This window comes from Staurois parvus, unplaced genomic scaffold (genome assembly GCF_062004578.1).
Source record: "Staurois parvus isolate SC_StPar_1 unplaced genomic scaffold, SC_StPar_1.0 ptg000562l, whole genome shotgun sequence".
Classification (NCBI taxonomy): domain Eukaryota; kingdom Metazoa; phylum Chordata; class Amphibia; order Anura; family Ranidae; genus Staurois; species Staurois parvus.
The window spans coordinates 6,953,072-6,966,034 of record NW_028318358.1 but is presented as its reverse complement, the minus strand read 5'-3'; the positions used below and the strand labels follow the sequence as shown (position 1 = coordinate 6,966,034).

Genomic DNA, 12,963 nt, shown 5'->3' with positions numbered 1-12,963 from the left:
ATTAATATGAATACCTATATAAGTATCTGCAATAAAATAAAGTAAATGTAAAGTAGACCAGCTTGATGTAAAAAATCTTATCAGTATGTGCTCGTGTTTTCAAACCCTTGTTTCTATGTATAGTTTCTGACTGTAGATGTAGATAGGGGCAACCATATTTGCTTATTACTTATAGAAGCTTTACTTCCTGCTTTGCAGTGCTACACAGTGGTTGTGCTTTACTATTTCCTCACACAATTTAAGTCTAGGGGTGAATAAGGTTAACTGTGTTCTCTTAAATCATCCAATTATAGCTTACCAAAAATCCTGTTGTATTTTTTTTTCCTTGCACGTAATTGGGTAGTCATAGGGGAGAGAGTTTCACTTTATTCCCCAAGCTAAGTGAACATTTCATACTCCTTTAGTAAATCATTCCCAATGAGTCAGCTATCCCATAGGGGTTGATTAACTAAGACTGTTTTCACTATGAATACCCAATCATCTGCAGGGTAAATTTAAAAAATGGATTCTTTCTAGCATATTATTACAATATTGAAGTGAATACAGCTTCATTTTATTAGCATTAGCTTTGTATAATGAACATTCTGTTAGCTAAGTGAATAGTCTTTACTTCTTTAGTAAATTAACCATACATTCCCTGTGTGGTTGATATCTTAGCTTCCGTAGCAGGGATGAAGAGAGATGGTGGTGGTTTATCTACTTCTCCTCTACTGGCTAATCTAGAACGCTCTACATTTAATATATTAACAAAGATATGGAGGAACAAACACGTAAAAATCTGAATGTGCCCTAAAAACATAGTAACTTATGTACTGCAGTAATAACTCAAAGAGGTCGATGAGATATTCTCAAGCTCTCAAATAGTACTGATATCTTCACCTGGTCTTCCTAGAATCTGCCATCTTGATTCACCATGCCAGGGATTAATATATCCGGATCCCGATATATGGTGAAAATGCACACTGGGCTGTGCATGTGCAACTCACTGATAATTGTCAATAAGATTAACAGGCAGGTAAGAGTCCTTTACTGCAGAAGTGACATTAATGGAGTTAATTTACTAAAGACAAATAGCCTGTTCACTTTACAAGGGAATTTTCCCCTAGCTTGTTGAATTAGGTGAAGCTCTTTTGACTTCCATAACCAAAAAATACTGTTTTTTTTATTTTTCTTTCATGTGATTGGCTGTTTTTTCCAAAGTGAATTTTTACCACTTTCACTAAGATAAAGGAAAATTCTTGGCAAAGTGAAAATTACCTTGTAAAGTGAACAACTTTTGTAAATCAACACCAGTGTTTCTCTTCTGCTATAAACCGCTTGTCTGGTACCCTTTTGTTTTAATTTTACCACTTTAAGGAAAAGTGCCTGTTCCCTTGGCAAAGTGGATGTTCACTAAGGTTAGAAAAAAGGTGCAACTGTGTTCACTTTTAATACCCAATCATAAGCAAGTGGAAAAAGTATAGAACAAAACTTTGTTTACTGAGCTCAGTGCATATTCACTTGATTAACTGCATAACCCCCACCATTTTAGTAAATACAACATAAAATCTGCATGCTCAGAATTCACTATACATTTCCCTTAATCAGTAGACAACAAAATAATCTCCTGAGGAATTTTGGCCTTAGGTAGGCCATACAGTAATAATTTGTTTTGTTGTTCAACCAGTGGGTTAAATGAAAAATAAATGATCCAATTCCCTCATCCACACATTCAATGTGGATAGGGGAATCACTTCCTCTATGCTATTGTGTTCTATGCTCTATGCTATTTGGGAAAACCCCCACAGGGGTACAAACAGCTAATTATTATTATTATAATACAGGATTTATATAGTGCCAACAGTTTGCTTACCGCTTTACAATATAACGGGAGACAATACAGCAACAATACAGTTCAATACAAGAGGGAAAGGGGGGCCCTGCTCCTTGGAGCTTACAATCTAGGAGGGAGGGGCTAGTGGTACCAAAGGTAGTAACTGTGGGGGATGGACTGGTTGGAAGAGTAGAAGATTCCATTATTAGCTGAGGGCAGGATAGGCTTCCCTGAAGAGATAGGTTTTCAGAGATCGCCTAAAAGTGAGCAGAGTAGGCGATAGTCTGATAAATTGGGGTAGAGAGTTCTGGAGAAGTCCTGGATACGAGCATGGGAGGAGGAGACAAGGGAGCTAGAGAGCAGGAGGTCTTGTGAGGAGCGGAGAGTACAGTTTGGGTGATATTTAGAAACAAGATTGTTGATGTAATTTAGGGCAGAGTTATAAATGGCTTATTGTTAATGCTTTGAATTTTATCCATTGGGCAATGGGAAGCCAGTGGAGGGATTGGCAGAGAGGGGTGGCAGATACAAAACGGTTAGTAAGGTGGATAAGTCTGGCAGCAGCATTCATGATAGACTGAAGAGGGGATAGCCTGCGATTCGGTAGACCAATGAGGAGGGAGTTACAATAGTCAAGGCGAGATATAGCAAGGGAGTGAATAAGTTGCTTAGTGGTTTCCGAAGTTAGGAACGGCGTATCTTGGAGATGTTGCGGAGGTGAAGTCTACAAGATTTGGACAGTGATTGGATTTGGGGGTGAAAGGACAGATGGGAGTCTAGGATTACATCTAGTACCCTGGCATGAGGGGAGGGAATGATTATTGTGTTATTGATCTTGATGGAGAAGTCAGGGGAGGGGGCACGAGCTGGGGGGAATACTAAGAGCTCAGTTTTGGAAAGATCGAGTTTGAGGAAGTGGAGTGACATCCATGCCGATATGTCACTTAGTAGGTTAGTAATGCGAGAGGAGACTGAAGGGGTGAGGTGAGGGGTAGAAAGATAGATTTGTGTGTCATCAGCATAGAGATGGTACTTAAAGCCATGGGAGTTTATCAAGTGACCAAGAGAGGAGGTGTAGATGGAGAAGAGAAGGGGTCCAAGGACAGAACCTTGAGGGACCCGTACAGAAAGTGGGAGTGAAGAGGAGGAGGCTGTGTTATAGGTAACTCTGAAGGAGCGCTGCGATAGGTAGGAGGAGAACCAGGAGAGAGCAGAGTCTCTGAGGCCAAGAGAGTGGAGTTTTTTGAGGAGGAGGGGATGGTCAACCGTATCAAAAGCCTCAGAGAGGTCAAGTAGTAAGAGTACGGAGTAGTGGCCATTGGTTTTAGCTGTTAGTAGATCATTAGTGAGTTTTAATAGGGCAGTTTCAGTGGAGTGGAGTGGAGTGTAGTGGGCGAAAGCCAGACTGTAAAGGGTCTAGAAGGTTGTTGTCGGTGAGGTGGGAGCTCAGGTGATTGTAGACTAAGCGTTCTAGGAGTTTAGAGGTAAATGGCAGCAGGGAGATGGGTCTTAAGTTGTTCATGTTGGTGGGGTCCAGGGAGGGCTTTTTAAGTATGGGAGTGATGTGTGCATGCTTTAGAGGGGAGGGGAAGGCACCAGTAGAGAGGGAAAGATTGAAGATGTGAGTGAGGGAGCATAGGATGGAAGAAGAGGGTGACCGTAGTAGTTGTGAGGGGACAGGATCCAGGGGGCAGGTAGTGAGACGGGCTTCTGAGAAAACCTTAGTGACCTCTTCGGTAGTAGCAGGGTCAAAAGAGGAAAGTGTTGAGGGAGGTTTAGTATAAGGTATGCTAAGTGGGATGGATGTCTGTGCAGTGGCAATGCCCCTATGAATTGCGTCAATCTTGTTTTTGAAATGATTTGCAATCTCGTGAGCAGTGAGTGAGGTACCGGGTGGGGGTGGAGAAAGTAGAGAGTTAAAAGTAGAGAAGAGACGACGAGAACTGGATAACAAGGTATTAATAAGAGTGACAAAGCAGGCTTGTTTGGTAGCATAAATGGAGGAATTGTATGTTAAGAAAGCAGATTTATATAGGGTGAATGCTTGCTGGGATTTGGTTTTACGCCACAATTGCTCCAGAACACGACTATGTCGTTAAGATTTCTGGTGTCGTCAGTCTGCCAAGGTTGTAATGGTCGGGGCCTGATGCTTCGTGTTGTTAGAGGACAAGTGAGTCTAATGTGGATGAAAGCGAGCTGTTGTAGACAGTAGTGGCCAGGTCAGGGCAGGACAGGGGAGAGATTCTGTCATAGAGTTGGTCAGTTGCAGAGTGGAAAGGAGCAGGGTTCAAGTTGTGAAGGTTTCTGCGGGTAATTGTTTGCTGCTTGGAAGGATAGGTGTTTGAAGATGAGGACACTGTTAAGGTGATGAGATTGTGATCAGAGAGAGGAAAGGGGGTGTTTGTGAGGTTGTAGGGAGTGCAAAGATGGGAGAAAACAAGGTCTAATGTATTCACATCAGAGTGAGTGGAGGACTGTATACATTGTGCTAATGCAAAAGATGAGGTTAGGTTGAAGAGTTGGGATGCAGCTGGGTTGTTGACATTAATAGGGATTTTAAAATCTCCGAGAATGATAGTGGGTAGTTCAGAGGAGAGAAAGTAGGGTAGCCAGGTAGAGAAATCATCAAGAAAGCAGGACACCGGTCCAGGAGGCCGATAGATCACTGAAATCCTCAGAGAAATGGGAGAAAACAGCCGGATGCAGTGAGTCTCGAAAGAAGAGAAGGATAGAGAGGGAGGGTTAGGGAGGACTTGAAAGGTGCTCAGTGGGGATAGAAGCAAACCAACTCCTCCTCCTTTCCGACCACTGGGTCTGGGTGAGTGGGTCCAGAGGAGGCCTCCATAGGAAAGTGCTGCGGGAGAAGCAGAATCTCCTGCTTGGAGCAAGGTTTCTGTAATTGCTAGTAGGTTAAGGGAGCGGGAGACAAAAAGGTCATGGACAGAGGTGAGCTTATTACAGACAGAGCGGGCATTCCAGAGCGCACATGAAAAAGGGAGGGTGGTTTTTGGGAGCACGGGGACTGATGTTAAATTGAGGGGATTGCAGCTATTCCCGGAAGAAAGAAGATGCCTGGTGTGGGGGGTGAAATAGTGGAGGACCAGGGTTTGGGGAGATATCCCCAGAGGTTAGGAGAAGAAGAAGAGTGAGGAAAGTAACATAGGAGCGGGATGTACACGAGTGCACATGCCTTCCAGTCCTGGTGTTTTGGTCAGCAGGAGAGTGAAGTATCAGCAGGTGATGAGAGCAGTAGTAGGGAGATGGTAGCAGTGAGAGTGAGATGTACAAGGTTTGGGGTGGAGCAGAGGGGTAAAGAAGTGAGATTTTGGGAACACAGGAAAGTAATATGAAAAGGAGGAGTAGAGGGGACATATTAAAAAGATACGCAGAGTCTATGAGTTGTTATAGTTTAGAGTGGAGAGGAGATAGCAGCATTTACCTGTGAAAAGCAGGGAAGGCATGATTAGACTGCTGTGTTCAACTGCGTCTTAGCACTCCATCAAAGCAGCACTCACGCAAAAGCTGATTATTCTAAATGTATTCCATATGCGGACACTTGGTCTATCAACTATCCCTCAATATTATAGAATCCATGTGCCATTCGGGCGATTTATGGGATTGATCTTGTGCGCCCGCAACTTTAATGGCCTCGTACCTGTAGGATATCAAGTGTACATTATGACATCACAGTCACTTTCCAGCTATGTCGGCTGCAGTAATTCTAATGTGATTTAGTTTGCTTCCATCTAGTTTAACTATTCACATGTGTGCATGTGTGTGGCCGGATGAGCAGTTGCCTGGGTGTTTAGACATTGTCTTTTTAATTTTGTGAAGTGCCGAAGGTGGTTGTTCACCTTTTTAGTCTGCTGTGTTACTTTATACTTTTTCTAATAAAGCCATTTTTGATAAAGCTGCATGGTCCCTAATGAAGCTTTCTTTAGGGGTACCTTTTAGTACCTTTGTCTTTTCACATGATGCTTCTAAATTTCGGTGCCCACACCCAATATTAATATATTTTTTGGGTGATGTCAGCAATCATTTGGTGGCCCCTATATGCAGGATTTTATATTTTGTAAGTTTTTTCTCCTGCAGAGGCCATAGAGGCCCGTGGCATACCTTTATTTTAGAGTTTGTTGGGTACAAACAGCTAATCCATACATAGGTTAAAACATTTTTCCGGTCCCTGCTACACCAGCCAAATTTTGATCCATGTATGGCTGGCTTTATGGTTAGTGTGACAATTAGAAGAAGAGCATCCAATCAGTTGCAGTATATTGGTTTGCAAGGACTTGCAATGGAAATGCTTAGTATAGCTCCAAAATGTTTGCAACCTTATCATTCTGATTTCTCCACAGAAAGGTGAGCAATCTATTTACTACACATATTTCACATCCAAATATCACATGTAGGAGGTTTCACTGATACCAGGCGGTCCCCTATATCATTCTTAATGAGAGATATGAGTGTCTAAGGGTAGCCTAAAGTTTCCATAATCTCTTCAACAATATACACTAATTAAAACAAAAGGATGAAGTATAGACAGAAAATAATTGATAACCCTCAGCCACATATTCTTCAGGTGGTCTTGGCAATGTACCACATCTATTGGATCTGAATAAAAGGTCATCATATGATGTCTGGTGATAAGAAGCCATGTTTTTTTAAGTTAACTTTAAAGTTCCTTGAGTTGATATCTCATTATTGCATTCTCTGGTGCAACTGTTTTCTCTCCATATACAGTCAAGTGATTGCAAAGTTATTTATTTAGTACAAGTTTTTATATAGCGCTGACATTTACTCAGTGGTTTACATATATTGCACATTCACATCAGTCCCCATCCTAAAGGAGCTTATGGTTGAAGGTCCCTACCTCACATTCATACATAATCATGCCAGGGCCAATTTAGACAGGGGTCAATAAACCTACCAGCATGTCTTTGTGTGTCCGAGTAATCCAGAGTACCCAGAGGAAACTCACAGAAGCACAGGGAGCACTTGCAGGTAGTCCCATGGTTGGGATTCAGAGTGATGTCCCCAGTGCTGAAAGTTATGTCAGAAATTTATATTATGATAGCCTGAGTCTGCTTTGGTGCCTTAAATACACATATAATGATTGATTTACTAAAGGGGTAATCTTCTTTCTTGCCTGGATTGACCTCAAATACCCAGGATCAGGGGAAACTGAAAAAGAAAAATTCCCTAAAACTTGATTTAGCATATGAGGTCTACAATGTAAGGGCAGAAAATGTTTCATTTGCACTAGTTGCCTCCTGTAAAGTCTAAATTCACCAATGTTTTATGCTGCATAGTTTTACATTGGTCAGCTCTTATGGAGCTTATGGAGTTTAGAGAGTGTTGCCTATCAAGAGATTGGCTGTGCTGATCTAGTGAGTCTATGCCAATGCACAGGTGAGGGAGGAAGGGGAAGAACACTGTATGTAGGTGCTGCTGGCACAGCTTATCCTGGTAGAAGAACAATAGCGGTCTGGCTAATTTTATATCTTGCAACATCAATGCTCTTCTTGTGAGGTATCATTCACTGGGTGCCTGCCTGATACCAAAGATATGAGTTGCCTGCTCCAGCCGTTATATTATGTTCATGAACTGTTGTAGGTTGCATAGAACAAAAGAAACACATTATTAAGGAATAGTAAGGCTTATGGTCATGTCTTAGGAGGCTCAGTTAAAGAGACACTGTCACCTTGCCTCCAACCATCCTATACTTACCATACAAGCAATCCATCTTGGCTCTTTCCTCCTCAGCAATCTGCACTGTAATAACTGGCACTGACAACCAATAGGTGGGGTGACAACATTACCCTGGGCATGTGACAGTGCCCAGCCCTAACACTTGTCTCCTAAACCCAAGTGCTGTTTAGGTGGGGAGGTCACATGCTTCTCCATACTCAAAAGTGAGAGTACTGATGATAGTTCTGGAGAAGGAAGGAGCAAAAGGGGAGCACTAGCAAATGAGTATGAGGGGTTTTGGATGGCTTTTTTACAGAAATACTGTCAATTTGCCTTGATTGGGCAGGTGACAAGTGACTTTAATGCTTATGGTTTATAGTTTAGGAGGAGTGATAAGGTAACGTATGACTGGGTTAACACACAACTCTACCCTCCTGCCTCCCAGTTCTACCATCTCCATCCACAAATTTTTTTTATACCTACCTTTTTCAAAAACCTCAGGATAATCATGTGATTTACTGGGTCCTCTAAATCCCCATACCAGGGGTGGACTGACAACTCATGGGGCCCCTGGGCAATGGGGATCATGGGGCCCCTGTGTCCTTGCCCACACTCAAAAAAGCCTATAAAAAGGTACCAGGGGAATTTCATGGGGTCCCCTACTGACCCCGGGACCTTGGGCACTGCCTGAGTGTTTGAATGGTCAGTCTGCCCCTGCCCCATACCCCCCATTTTGGAGCTGAGTAGTACCCAGTGATGCAGAAATGATCACTGATGTAATGACATCAGCACCATTCTTTGCAGAATTGTACTGTCCATTGTATTGCCATGGTAATTCCACCCTCCATTGGGTGGGTCCATTATGCCTTTCACAACAAGAATTGGGTTATATGATACAGGCGTCATTAAACTCAGAAAAAGGACACTGGATTGCAGAGCGGGTGAGTCTACTTGAGACAGTGCTGGAGAGGAGGTAAGTATTGCTGCCAAAGCTGCTTTTATAAATGGTGGGCTACTAATTTTAAAAAAAGAAATTGAATTACACCTCGGGTTTCAGTGATAAAAAAAACTGCACAGAGACATCTACTATTGATAACCTCCTTCTGAAAACACAAGTTGTCTTACTATTATGTTTAAATACAACACTAATGGCTAAGCTGTTTGGCCCTGATGCCCAACCTGCAGCCCCAGAGTTGCATGCAGCCCTTTGGTATATGATGTGCATCCCTTGGACCTCAGCAGTCTGCATATGGAACATTGATTAATAGCATCAATCTCTACTAGCCTCATGTAACATATTCCCAGTTTCATATTGTCGTCTGCAGCATATCCCCAACCAAAAATGGAGCATCTCCAGTCTCTCTGACCCTCATTTCCTTGATTAGGTCTGCAGTTTCTGACAGTCCTCTCAAGCATTTCCTATACTGAACGTTATATGTGACCCTTTGGTGGTGTCGGGGGCTGCATTTGGGGCCCCCTTTAGCTGATGAGTTGACAATCACTACTGTATGGCCTAAACACTATGTTGATGGCCTAAATACATTCTATGCGTTGTCCCAGAGCAAATGTTTGGATGAGAAAAGTCACAATGAGGTCAGAACTCCTGGTCACTATACTTATTCCAGGACAGCCAGGAAACTGGTATTTTCAGAAGTTACATTTTACTGTTCAGGGGTAGGTTAAATGTTAAAGTGTCTTTCCACTTTTGCAATACATTTTTGTGAAACACTCACTAAATAAAAATTAAAAATAAAAATAAAGATGTTTTCTTACCTTTTTAGTTGTTTCTTTAGAGCAGGTTTTTTTTTTTACATAGGAATGTTTGTGCTGCTTGTAATGTTCAGATTAACTTTTAACATACAATTAGGACTAGTTTACACTAGCGTAGTCCTCTGTAGAGCAATCTGAAGTGTATTGCTCTTCAGAGGGCATTTGATAGGCAGTGAGGATGCATTATGTTTGCTTTTGCTACCTTCCTGTGATGAATAGCAAGAAGGGTTATCAGAGGTAATTTGTATGATAACCCACCTCCTCAGCATGGGTGACCACCTTAATTTACTGCAGGTTGTTCAACACTATTACCCTGTAAAAAAAAGGAGGAGTCACTGGCAGGCAGGATCACTAGATACTGAAATATGCAACAAATTAACTACTATAAGTATATCTCTAGGCAAAAACTTTGTTGTGGCATTGGAAAAGTGGGGAAGCTTTAGACCCTCTGTCAAGTTGTCATTTCATTCATCTATTTATCTAGTGACTATTGTTGCCACAAACGAAAATGAATAGAAATCCATATTTTAACCTGGGTTCACACTGATGTGGTGCGGAATTCACACCGCACCATAATTTGCACCGCACCATAATCACACCTTGTTCATAGGAACCGCTGTGGGTGTGTATGTTAAGTTAACAACACCCTGAAATCGGACCAATTGGTCCTGACGAAGCCGAGTGAGATACGCTCATCGGCGAAACACGTTGATGTCATACGTCAGATACATCACTTCCGGTCACACGCATTGGCGCCATACACGCTGACCAGCAGGGAAGTAGCCATATTTGTTTGCCACAAGCTGTGCAAGGCTGCACAGGCACCAAGGGGAGAATGGAGCCCGCCAGTCACAGTCCCGATGTTAGCGGCTGTTTCCGGGACCATGCCCGGTAATCTAGACGGAGGAAACTTCAAGAAAGTATCACCTATGGCTCAGGTGGTGAGTGAACTGTCACACAGCTAGATGAAAAGGGGTTTATTCGCCACTCTACAAATACATCAAGAATATATTGATTGACTGTCCATTTGTCATCAAATTATTGCAGGATGGGGACAAGTTGATTCACTATCCAGGTGCAAGGCACCAATTATTTATTACAAGAGACGGAGGACCCAGCAGGCTTCATACTATCATCTATAGTAAGGTGGTTTATAGTCCGCACGTTGCGGTGAAGAAACCCCGTGAAGCAGGGCCCTGCCATCTTTATCATATTTATTTTACTAAGGATACCAACAGTGATTCCTTTATGAATAACTCTACATCTTTACATATGGGCATGTCCACTGTGAATCTGTACATGTTCACCACTCACTTGTGCCCTACATAGGGGCTGCATTTCTATCATTTTATCATCTTGTTATCATAGAAGCATCCGAACCTCCCCCCTTTTACATTTCCAATGTTTTCACCCACATTGCCTTGATTGGGTTATGGGTATTTTCATTAGTATATGGTGCCTGTTATCAGCCATTATTGCATAGCGCTGTACAGTATTATACCTGACGGTACAATTTTTTTACACACACCCTGCTGGTGGTGTAACCAATGTGTTGGTGCTGCAAATGCACTAGACAGGTTTCTGTCATTGCTTATGCAGCACATTTATATTAAGACTGGTCTTGATGTTGCTTTTATGTGATTTTAGGTCCGTGTGTATTATATCATACTGAGGTGATGGTGAATCACGGTATCTACCCTATTGTCTATAATTATTGTGTAAAAAAGCATAATTTTTGGGAATTATTCTGAGTATTGCATTCTGTCCATGATGTAACCACTTTTTCGGTGAAATTTCTTTTTCACAACTCCTCTTTTTTATATGCATGTCTTTTGGTTACTGGGCAGAAACCATATACTGGGTGATACAGCATATTTATGAACCTCTACCCTCTCTTATTCTTTGTGAAGAACTGACTAACTGCCACTGACATCCCCAGTGACACGAATACAGTGATCAGTGCTAATAAAAAGCACTGCTATTAAAAAGCACTGACACTGTACTAATGACACTGGGCAGGAAGGGGTTAACATCTGGAGTGATCAAAGGTTTAACTGTGTGCTGTGTGTGTTTCACATTATGTGCTGTGTGCTGTTTTACTATGTAAGCATGCTGCTTTGTCTGCTATGCAGAGCAATACAAAGCACCATGTTGGTACTGACAGGGGAGAATTCTGTATTGTTTACATATAGACCTCTTCCCTGTTAGTGTTTCTCGGTGATCGCCGAGTGCCGGCGGGGAATCTCCGTCCGGGACACAGTGATCAACAGCTGTAGTCGTTAATGGGGGTGCCGGCAGGGCAGCACGCGCCTCCTACCCAGAAATTAAAAATCACGTATATATATGTGTGATTTTGCATAGCCCTACCGCCCTGTAGCAGTAGTTCTACTATAGGGCGGTCAGGTTGTGGTTTGGAATGGGTCTGCTTAAAGAATCATTTTCAAGCACAAATAAACCTGTGATCTCTTGAGAAATCTAAGGGGGGTTTAAGAATAATGAAAAAGTTTTTTATTTTTTAATAATAAAGATTCCTCTTGAACTTTGCTAACCAACTTTTACAGTGCACATGTATAACTTCTGCTCTTGTTATGGGAGATACAACAATGGTTTTTGTATTTTTCACTATTTGACCTCCACCTATATGATACTCCTCTTTACCTTTTCTTGTAGAATGTCCCATGGAGTGTTGTAGTTTTTGAAAATTTTGTAATAAAATTGTTATTTATTTTAAAAAACATCCTCCTGCATGGGACTTGATGTATAGAGCAAACATTGGTAAAGCTCCAGATCCTCTAGTGAAGGACCCCCATAGTTTCCTGCATAATTATATACAACCAAATCCATTCTGTAACAGCTGCCAAAGTATGTCTGCCCTGCAGCACATGCCTATCTCCCTGGTTAGTTTACTACACTCAGGCTCACTCAGTCATTACATTCCAAGACAAAAAATAACTAATACCACCAATATAAAGTGTGCAGCTCCCTTTAATAAATATTTTACATAATTGCTTCATCTGCAAATCGTGTTAATCCCATGTTTCCTATCAGATTGATGTTTTCCAAAACATTTGAATCCTCACATACCCCAGAATAGGAGATGTCAGCCTAGGTTTGTGTTGAATGTACTAAAGGGAATTTGGAGAGAGCTAGGGTGCATGTGATCCCGCTCGGCCAATCAGAAAGCAGCATGCTAACTGCGGCTGTCAGCGAAAGGGAATGAAGTGTAATTATAAAACATCAGGCAGTGTGTCAGCAAATTAACCCCAGGAATTATATACTGATAATAGTGTAAACAGGGCATCCTGCATATGTGTCAGACTTGTAAATTCCATCCTAAATGCGCTCCAGCCATAAAAGATATCTAATGATCTAACTCTGGATAGTCATGGAAGATAAAATACTTGTATGGTGGCTTTTGGGAACTTAGGAGTCATAATCGGCGGTGTAGCATGTGACATTACTATACCTACCTACAATAAAAGGCAAAGCTGGTGATATTTAAATACAACTCTGCGACCCCACTCTGTTCTGTTTGCTTAATGTACCCATTAAATGGGCCCATCACCCTCCAATTACCACATCCAATTAGAGGGAATGGCACTCCTTGGTGATCGGGAAAAGGCACAGCAACTTCAAAGAACAAATGATTTGGGAAAGGCAGCCGCTCCCCTCAGGCTACAACAGTTGTTGTA

At 42.0% G+C, this 12,963-nt stretch overlaps 1 long non-coding RNA gene across 2 annotated transcripts in view; it reads left to right on the top strand.

Annotated features, from left to right (window-relative positions):
- Positions 1-12,963, top strand: part of LOC149450791 (uncharacterized) — a 167,224-nt gene that overhangs the window by 136,759 nt on the left and 17,502 nt on the right. The window lies entirely within an intron of this gene.